Here is a 10356-nt window from a genome sequence, read left to right as displayed (position 1 = left end):
CTGAGAGGAGACATTAACATGGAACAAATTTCCCCGGGAAAGCAGCCGCTTTTCTCTGAGCAGGGACAAGCAGGATCTGGTCAAACAGCCAGCCTGGGGGCTCCCAGCAGGGGTCGAGGGGGAAGCCAGGGCTTGGGGCCCAGCACAATTTTAGGGCCAGCAGCTCCCCCAGGTTCCTGCCAGGCCTCAGAACTATATGTTCCCAGTGGCAGAGGCCCTAGTTTATCTGAGCTCTGGTGACCTGGACTTGATCCCAAGCTTAGTGGGCTGTCCTGTGAGTGTGGCTTCCTGCAGATCTGTGGGCAAGGAATCCTCTGGGAAAACCTTGGAGCTGGCAAGGCCTTTCATCTCCTCTGTTCGGAGGGGTCTGCTGGTGAGGCCTGCTTTGGGGTCTGACAGTTGCTGTCTGCCCAAGGCTTCCTGCCCTCTGAAAAAGGGGGAAAAATGCCTCCTTGAAAAATATAAAGGGCACAAGTGCTTAGGAACCTTGCTCTATGGAGCAGATGACATGGCTCACAGTTACAGGTTCCAAGAATAAATCCTGCCCCTCCACTCCTGATAAAACTCCCCCACCTGATCTCTAAGGCTTTATGTTCCTTCCCCAGGAACGCAAAACATTTTCTTCCATGGGGTGCTCTAGGAAAGGGGACAGGGTGGCATTGATTTATACTTCACACTAACGTGTGAATGACTCCCAGCAGAAAGCTTATATTCCATGCAGACAAAGAAGGAGGAGCAGAGTACATTCATTCATTCACTCCTACATTTGAATGCCTACTAGGTGCAAGGCCTGGAAATACCAGAGAGAGCAAAACCAGGCCCAGCCTCTATACTTACGGGACTTCAAAGTGTTTGATAAACACTTAGCTGGCACTTTTTTGGTACCAGGCATAGTTTGGGGTGCTTTAAAAATATCCACTCACCTAATCTGTCACAATTCTGTTAGATAGGCACTCTTATCGTCCTTATTTCACAGACAGGGAAACTGAGGGTCAGACAGATGAACAACCGGCCCAAATATATATAGCTGATAACTGGCAGAGCCTGAATTCAAACCCAGACATTCGTTTTCAGAGCCTGTGCTCAGAGTCATTACACCATGAGTCCACAGGACATATAAGCGGGGCAGTTGACCTAGTCACAGGGGTCAACAGAGGTCTCCCTGGGGAGGTGACCATACCTGAGAACTGAAAGAGAATAGATTTTAGATTCCAACAGACCAGGGCAGAATACCCTGCTGTGGGGGAGTGAGAGGGAGGCAGGCTGGCTAACCCTAGGTGTGGGCCTAACTCAAGTGGCTCGGTGGTACCACCATCCAAACCGAGCCACTCCTTTTTACAGGCCCTCAGCACTTTTGCCTACCTGGACTCCTTTCTGTATTACAAAATATTACAAAATATTTTAAAATGATCTATTATAGCTCATTGATAAAAAGACAAAAGTAATATTGAGGCAGGATAGTAAGAAGCTAGGAAAATTCCTTGGCCAGTGGAATAAGGAAACTGAGACAGATAGCTGAACAAACTAGCTGAGCAATTTACAGCCAAAAACAGGTCACTAGGGTGGAAAGCCCTGGTGCCTAGCAAAGGGCAAATCTGGCTCTGGCCTTCACCCCAGGTTGGCCTTTCCTCCTCCAGCAGGTCACTGGTTGAACAGTTCAGGCCACCTGACCTTTCTTACCTAGAGATAACATCTAGGCCTCAGTTGTATTTCAACTCCAGGCCCAGAAAAGTAGCAAAACCAAATGAGCCTGGCACTGACCAGATAGTGGAGCCAGGATCCTGAAAGGGCACAGCTGGAAAACCTGATGAATATTCTATTAAAATCTCCACAAAGTCTGCCCCTAAGCTCCCAGCCTTTAAAAACCCTCCAAACAAAGAAAACAAAGGACCTGGTGCTTGCCCTCCCTCCAAGAAGCAGCCCCGTCTTTCCCTCCCCCCTCTTATTCCCCTACATGCATGGACCTCCTAAACTCTAAAAGGCCCCACGAGACTTGCAACCAGGGGAGTGGTGGGCAGCAGCAGCTCATCCCAGGCTAAGCCCCTGATCCTGTCTCCTTTTCTCTGACTTTCCAGTGAGCTGACAGCAGCCCCACTGTGGCTTCTTTCCCATAACGTTTCCAGGGAGCCAAAGCAGAGCACTGTCTAGGCTCTCTCCATTGCTTCCTCTACCCTAAGCGCTTCCTTGTTTCACTGTCCCCAGCTTTAATAAATGTTCTCACAAAATCACCTGGACTTGCATAGTGAAATCTTTCGTGCACAAAGTCAAGAACCCACACACTACTGCCGGCCCTAGGCAGACCCGCTAAGGGCCAAGTCCCCTTTCAGGTGATAATACAAGCTGAATTATGTTTTTTTCTTTTGATTCTAAGAGAAATTAAAACATTTTCCTAGGCTTCTAAAAATCTTGTGGGCCCTGGGCAGTGTGTCTGCTATGCCTGTGGGAGAAGACAGCTCTGGGTCCAATTACTGCTGTGTGACTTCAGGCAAGCCTTTGCACTCTCTGAGTCAGTAAGCTGTGTGTGTGTGTGTGGGGGGCATTAAATGGATGGCACAGGTAAGCCTACTGGGCACATAGGAGGTGCCGTTCTTTGCAGTTCCCTCCTCTCTGTGTCCTCTGCAACAGCAGGGTGGAAAAGGACCTCAAGTTGCACAATCAGCCTTAAGAACCTTGCAGCCCGGCTCTGCTCCAGGCTGTGAATGAAAACAGATGTCCCCTGGCTGCCTTGTTCTTGGAGAGCCAGACCCTGACCTCAGTGCACCCGGCCATCCTATCATTGACCTCCACTCAGTGTCTGGCTCCCCCTTAAAGTAGATGTCTTCCCAGCCAGGGAACTCCCAGCTTTTCTCTCCAACTCCAATTCCAACTCCAATGAGTCTGCTGGCCTCCTCCTGCCCTGACAGTCCAGGCCAAGTGAGGTGAAGCGGACATCGCAGCTCTGGCCAATGTGACCTCTCATGGGTGGAAAGGTCAGGTTTGAAGATGACCTGGCTCTTCTCCCAGCTGAGGCCCCACCCTGTCAGCCTACTCAGCTTCTCTCCAGCAGCCAGAACTAGGACTTTACTGGGTTTCGTTTTTTCTTTCCAGGATTTGGATTCACCTCCAAAGCAGGGTTTGCAAGTAGGCCACTCGTTTTTGTTTTTTCTCCCAAAGCAAATCTGATTGTGAAACCCCTCCTTGCCCTACCTCCCAAGCTGAAAACCTTGCCTTGGTCCTGCTGAGACAAAGGGGAAAATGCACAACCTACAGGTCTTGCAGGTCAGCCAGCCTGCAGGGGTTTCAACAACACTCACGCAGCAGGAACAAATGATCAGATGAAATGAATCAGAAGCCAGATCAATGAAGTCAGACTCAGCTGTTGCCAAAGTTCCCCAGATGATTCTAATGAACTTCCAGGGCCAGGAGCTCTGACAAATTTGGCCTCTCCCCAGACTCCATCCCCTCCAACCCCCTCTCCTGGCCTCATGTCCCTCCAGCCCCCTCGCTCCCCCTGCGGCAGCATGCTGGACTCCCTGTGTGCAAACTCACCATGCACCCTCTGCCATGGGGTCTTTGCATATGCTGTTCCCTCTCCCCGACTCTTCCCTATTTTCTGAGTGAACTTGTTAAGACTTCCTCACATCTTAGCTCTCAGCAAAACAGTCGGCCCCTATATAATAAATGAGAACAGGGTCCCTTCCCATGCTCCAACCCCCTCCCACCCTGTGGGAAACATAGTGAAGTCCAACAGTAAGTGGACTGTGAGACCTTGGGAGCCTGGCCAGCTCCTCAGTCAAGAAAACAGCATTTTGATCTCACACAGCACCAGTCCCCCTCCACCTGCATGCCCTGTTTTTCCCTGTTTTCTACACTCTAAAAAACCTTGCGCTGGGAAAGTCTGGGTGGCCGTGAAACAACAGCACTGCCACCATCCTGGTCCTGTGCGGCTGCTGGGTGGGAATTAGTGGTTCAACTTCACTGGTTGAAAGCCATCAGTACACATGTAAGTCCTAATAAACCCATAAACCCATGTCTTTCACAGCCAGTCCTCCAGGTTATTTCTTTGGGAACCCAGGAACAATATGCTGAGGTTTTCTGGGCCCTCAGCACTTTGCACAACAGTCCCTTCCTCCCAGAAACATTCCCTGTTCTCCAGTCCAGCTCAGTTCTCCTAGGTCAGGTTGTCATGGCCCCAGGGACCTCTGCTTGACAGGACGCACGCAACCCAAGGTGGGAGTGACGTTTCCTTCTGACATTTCCTGACTTTCCCAATGGATGGTAAGCACTCTAAGGGCAGGACTGTGTCTTTGCTGTTTCTTGGTTTTTCTTTCTCACCTACTATGCACCTGGAACATAGGAGCTCAGTGACATTCACTGCGTGGCTAAATGGATTCTTCTGCAAGCCCACCAGGGCTCCTGCCCAGATGACTTTGCTAGACCTTCCTAATGCCAGCCAGTGGTCCTACAGTCACCACTGCCTGGCACCAAGTCCTCAGACTTGGTTGAACTGATGAGAGCACCTGCAGCATCACCTGCCCCTGCGGTGTTGTCATCCCACAGTCGCACCTGTGCTAGACAGCGTCCTAGTGGCTGGGGACACACCACACTCCTCTCTGCCACCACCCTGTACCCAAGGGCTGCCCTTCACGCATACCCCCAGGCATCCGGGGATGGATCATCCTCTGTTGTGGGGCTGACCTGTGAACTGTAGGAAGTTTACCAACATCCATAGTCTCTTCCCACTAGATGCCAGAAGTATTACCCCACATTCCTACCCCACCAAAAATGACTCCAGACATTTCCAAATGTCCCCTAGTCAGGGGGCAAAATCCATCCCCCCCAGCTGAGAATGCCTGCACTGAAGTCATGAAGCTGACCATCTTACGTAAAACAGGTGGAGTCAGGATGTTGGTTATAGTTATTGTTCAACTGACCATATCTGTTCCACACACTTTCTGCGTGTAAAATATCACAAAAAGCACCCGGACTGGAATAAAGTCCGCCAGGAAGCACGAACCCGAGGCTAAGGGCTCTGGAGTCTAAGTTCCATTCCTGCTTTACCCGTCTTCCCACGGCCTCTGCTCTTTGTCAGGAAAGTGGAAACCATAGCAGCCCCTTGCTCTCAGGGTTACTGCCCTCACAGTGGGGGACAAGTGTGACTTATCATTAGTGTCACCAACATAACTCCAACAACCCAGTTCTGAACATACTGTAGTTAGAGAGAAGTGCCATTCAAACAGAGCAGGCAATGAGCAAATGGGGCAAAATGTAATCCCTTGGTGGACTTGGGTAAAGAACATCTCAGTTCCTTGCAGTATCTCAGTTGGCATTATATCAAAATTGAGGCATAAAAATTTAGAAGGGCGGGATATATGAAGAATTCTTGCAGCTCAACAACAAAAAGACAAAGAACCCAATTCAAAAATGGGCAAAGGACTTGAGTAGGCATTTCTCCAAAGAAGATATACAGATGCCAGTAAGCACACAAAAAGATGCTCAGCATCACCGCTGTTAGAGAAATGCAAATGAAAACCACAGTGAGATAGACAGCACTTCCCACCCAAGAGGGTGGCTAGAATTAAACAAACAAAACAAAAAAAAGAAAAGAAAGATAAAGGAAAGAAAAAAGAGACATAAGAAGTGTTGGAGAGGATGTGGGAAACTGGAACCCTTGTGCACTGCTGGTGGGAACGCGAAATGGGGTATCCTCTGTGGAAAGCAGTCTGGCGGTTCCTAAAAAAGTTAAACATGGGGTTACCATATGACTCAGCAATTCTACTCTGAGGTATTGAAATAACCGAAAACAAGTATTCAAACAACTCGTAAACAAATGTCCATAGCAGCACTGTTTACAATAGCCCCCAAATGTCCATTAAAAGTCTCAGAGAGCCACGCGATAGAATCTTAGCCGTGAAAAGGAATGGAAATTAATTCGTGCCAGGATGGGCAGACCCCAGGGCACAGAAAGCAGATGAGAGGTTTCGGGGGCGAGGGAATAGGGATGGGCAGTGAGTGAGGATGGGTGTGGGGCTTCCTCGCGGGCGATGAAATTGCTCTGGGCCTAGACAGAGGTGGTGGTTGTGCAACACTGACTGTACTAAACCCACTGAACTGAACATCGAAAAATGGTTAATTTTTATGGGAAAAAAAATAAAGTAGAAAAAATTTAAAAAGACTAGGTGAGGGGAGACTGATTTGAGTTTCGGCCACCAAGACACCTATTTAGTTGCTTCTTTTGGCAGATTGCTTAAGCCTCAGACCATCCCCCCATCCCCTCCTGCATTTGTGGTCCTGCTGACGGCTCAAGGTCAGCCTCATGGGGGTCAGCGTCAGGCCATCCAGGGAGACGCTGACGCAGCTCCACAAAACCTGAGCCAGGTAAAACCATACAAGACGCTGTTTGCCTAGAATGTCATTTAAAACAACAACAACAAAAACTCTGACTCCAGGAAAGCTGGATGTGCAAACATTCCCCTCTGCTGATGTCCGGCCTGGGAGGTGAGCCGGGGATTTCACAATCTTTCCCCAGAGGAATGTCAACCTTCCAGGGAAGTAAGCGTTTCCCACATCCCTCCTCATCTCGTGTTTTCCTGGAATACCTGGGATCGCAGAGGCCCTGTGATGGTGCAGAGGGGGGTGGCAGGGCTCTTGGACCCTGGCATGGGTCTGGTACACAGTGGGGCCTGGATAACATGGGAGAGAGATCCCCTCTGTCACAAAGGGGATGGTCAGGGGGGCTGGGGTGGGGGGGAGACACAGACCAAAAAAATAGGTACATTGTGCTAAATGCTGTAAGGACACAAAAGTCTGAGAAGTGATTATGGGGCACCGTGCGGGAGGTAACCCCCTTTAGAGAGAGTGGCGAGGAGCTGTGACAGGAGGTGACAACTAAACTCAGAGATGAGGCCAACAAGAGCAGGGGGAAGGTGTGGTGGGAAGAATCTTCCAGGCAATACGTTCAGAACTGGGTTGTTGGAGTTATGTTGGTGACACTAATGATAAGTCACACTTGTCCCCCACTGTGAGGACAGTAACCCTGCGAGCAAGGGGCTGCTATGGTCTCCACTTTCCTGACAAAGAGCAGAGGCCGTGGGAAGACGGGTAAAGCAGGAATGGAACTTAGACTCCGGAGCCCTTAGCCTCGGGTTCATGCTTCCTGGCGGACTTTATTCCAGTCTGGGGTGCTTTTTGTGATATTTTACATGCAGAAAGTGTGTGGAACAGATATGGTCAGTTGAACAACAACTATAACCAACATCCTGACTCCACCTGTTTTACGTAAGATGGTCAGCTTCATGACTTCAGTGCAGGCATTCTCAGCTGGGGGGGATGGATTTTGCCCCCTGACTAGGGGACATTTGGAAATGTCTGGAGTCATTTTTGGTGGGGTAGGAATGTGGGGTAATACTTCTGGCATCTAGTGGGAAGAGACTATGGATGTTGGTAAACTTCCTACAGTTCACAGGTCAGCCCCACAACAGAGGATGATCCAGCCCCAAATGTCTGGGGGGGGGGGGGGGATAGGGCAGCCCCTAATCCCTGCTGGAGTGTAAAGTTACGAGGGCATTGAGGGGTAGAAAGAAGGTTCTTATTGCCTCCAGAGGAGATTGGAGCAAAGGGTGATGGGAACAGGATTTTAAAGAGGGACCAGTAGCGATAAGGGTGGGTGGTTCCCCCACAGCCCTAGCCACCCAACGATTGACCTAAGCCAATCATGTATTCCCATTCCCCCTCGCTGGTGACTGGTTCAAAAACAGACCTGTCATCTGATCTGAACCAGTGAAGTGTGAGGGGAAGTCAGGTGAGGTTCTTCTGGGAAAGTGGCCCTCACACCTGAGAGCCACGCTGGAAAGTGATGGTTCCTCTGAGCATCGGGATGGGATGCCAGGGTCTACAGCAGCCATTTTGCCACCATGAAGAGAGTCAGTTGGAAAACGAGGCCAACACTGAAATAGCAACATGGAAAATAAAATCTGAGCCCTTGGTGACATTGCTGAGCTATTAAATTTAGTCAGTCCAAGAGCTATCCTGCCTCTGGGCTTTTTGTTGCATAGGACAACTAATCTTCCTTATGGTCAAGCTACTTGAGCTGGAGCTTTTAGTTACCGACCACCAGATACATCCTGACTGATACACAACAAATTCAAGTCCAGCCTGGCTAATGAGCATCTATGAAACCAGAGGCTAAGGTGGAAATGATGGGGAGACTCACATTTCTTGAGCACCTTCTAGATGCCACACTTTGCACTAGGCATTTTACTTAGGTCCCTCCTAATCCTCAGACCAGCCCTTTAAAGCAGCTACAATTACTCCACTTAACAGAAGAACAAACTGAGACGGAGAGGTGAAGACACTTGCCTGATCCCAATTGGCAGGACCAGGATGTGAACCCAGGTCTGCAGTGGCACTTGACCGGCCTGCCTCCTGGGTGAGTGGCAGTGCTCTCATTCTCGGCAAACACCCATCATTGCCTACGAGCTCAGGATGCTGATCTGCCGGGCGGCTGGCAGTCCCCCAGAGCCAAGAGCCCACCCAAGAGAGACTAGGAGCCTGACTATGGGGAAACCATTGCCAGAGCCCACAAGATAATTCTTCTGGAGCCCTTCCTTCTTCCCTCCTGGCGGACAAGGATTCTGGCAGGCCACTTGGCTGCGAGAGGTCAACGGGACAGCAGGGCACTCTGAGCTTCCTGCTCCCCTCCCTGGCAGGGTCCTCGGAGAACACTTTGCCTTGGCAAGAGTTTACAAAAGAGAGAGAGAAAGAGTCCTTGACCCTCACTGTGCAGAGCCTGGTGCATATAAATCTATCACTTGGCAAAAACACGCTGTCCCGCCGTAAATCACAGTGTGCTGGGCATGTAAATTCAGAAAGTGATTTCTGCCTGCTGGGCACGCAGGGCCACAGCCCTGGTGAGTGGGTCAGAAAGGTGACAGCCTGGGGCTCAGGCCCAGCCCTACCCTCCTCTTCATACATCCCTCAAGGATCAGCCCTTAAATACTTTTCTAACTTTTATTTATTTTTCTTATTACAAAGGTACAGGATCTGTATCAGAAGGAACCATCGAAACAATGATGGATATTTAAAACAGAGGGGATTGAAGCAGAGATGTGGTTATACAAGCTACGGAAAGGCTGGGGAACCAAGCAAGGGACCCAGAGGTTATCAACGGCAAGAAGCAGCTGCCCCAGCTCCAAGTTGGTGAGGACAGAGAGAGGATGGTGTTTTTCAGGTCCAGGATCTGGGGTCAGCAAGAGCTGGGAACGTGCTGTCTGCAGGGGTCAATCCCTTGGTAATGTCTTCCAGAATGGGAGAGGAGGGTGGATCTAGGGGCAAACAGGCCCAAGACCAGACAGGTAGTCATTGCAAAAGAGCCCCCTGCCCTCCCCCAAATGGTGACTTCATTTCTCCCTTCCCTTCCTCTTTCTTCTTCCTCTAACCAGATCAAAGCTAATAGAATCCAAAGCAATAGCAGAAATGTTTCCATTCATTTGTAAGCAGATATTTACTGAGCACGTACTACATGCAGGGCATTATCTTAGGCCCTGGGATGTGGAGAACTTGCATTCTAATGGGGTGGGGTGGGGATGCCACACCACAAACAAGAAATGAACGAATGAACGAGATAATCCCAAAGGGGTGGTGTATGAAGGAAATAAAACAGTGATGAGCAGTGAGAATGGGTTGTGCAGGGTGGTGGGCAGGGAAGTCCTCTCTGAGCAGATGACATGCCTCTGAGCAGCTGTCAAGACTGGAGCGATGGAAAGGAATCGCCTGTGCAGAGAGAGAAGGAGGGAAGGAAGGAGGGAGAAAGGGAGGGAGATGTATCTGAATTGAAGTTGCCAACAGACACTGAGAAAACTAGGGGCCCTGGGGAATATACAGGGGGGACTGGCTCCACCATGAAGCCCTTGCCAGGTGTCAAGTGCTGCTGTAGGGCTGGCTCACGATGCCCCCTGCTGGAAGTACCCAGGTGCTGCTGAGGAAAGAAGTTGGGTATTTATACCTAAGGAAGAGTAACAATGTCTACTTTCAAGCTAAATGGCTTTGCTAACTAATTTCCTACCTTATTAAAATGAAATTTGTCATAATTTGATTAGAGCCAGTCTGACTGTAGTCTGATTTGATTTGTTAAGCAAAGTAACAACAAAGACGACTCCAGGGAAAGGTGAACGGTCAAGGAGGCTCATTACTGCACTGAGTAAAACTGTAAAACATGGGGGAGGAGGGCAAATGTCCAAAGGTAAGGAATCAATTAGAGAATTAGATATATCTAGGCACTGGAATAGCATGCCGCTGTTGAAATGGTGCATAATGTGCTGACTTGGGGAAATGCTCATAATATATTGCTAAGAAATAAAAATAAATGATACAGCAAAG

The sequence above is a fragment of the Miniopterus schreibersii genome (genome assembly GCF_964146895.1).
Source record: "Miniopterus schreibersii genome assembly, chromosome: 18".
Lineage (NCBI taxonomy): Eukaryota > Metazoa > Chordata > Mammalia > Chiroptera > Miniopteridae > Miniopterus > Miniopterus schreibersii.
This window is presented reverse-complemented; position numbering follows the sequence as displayed.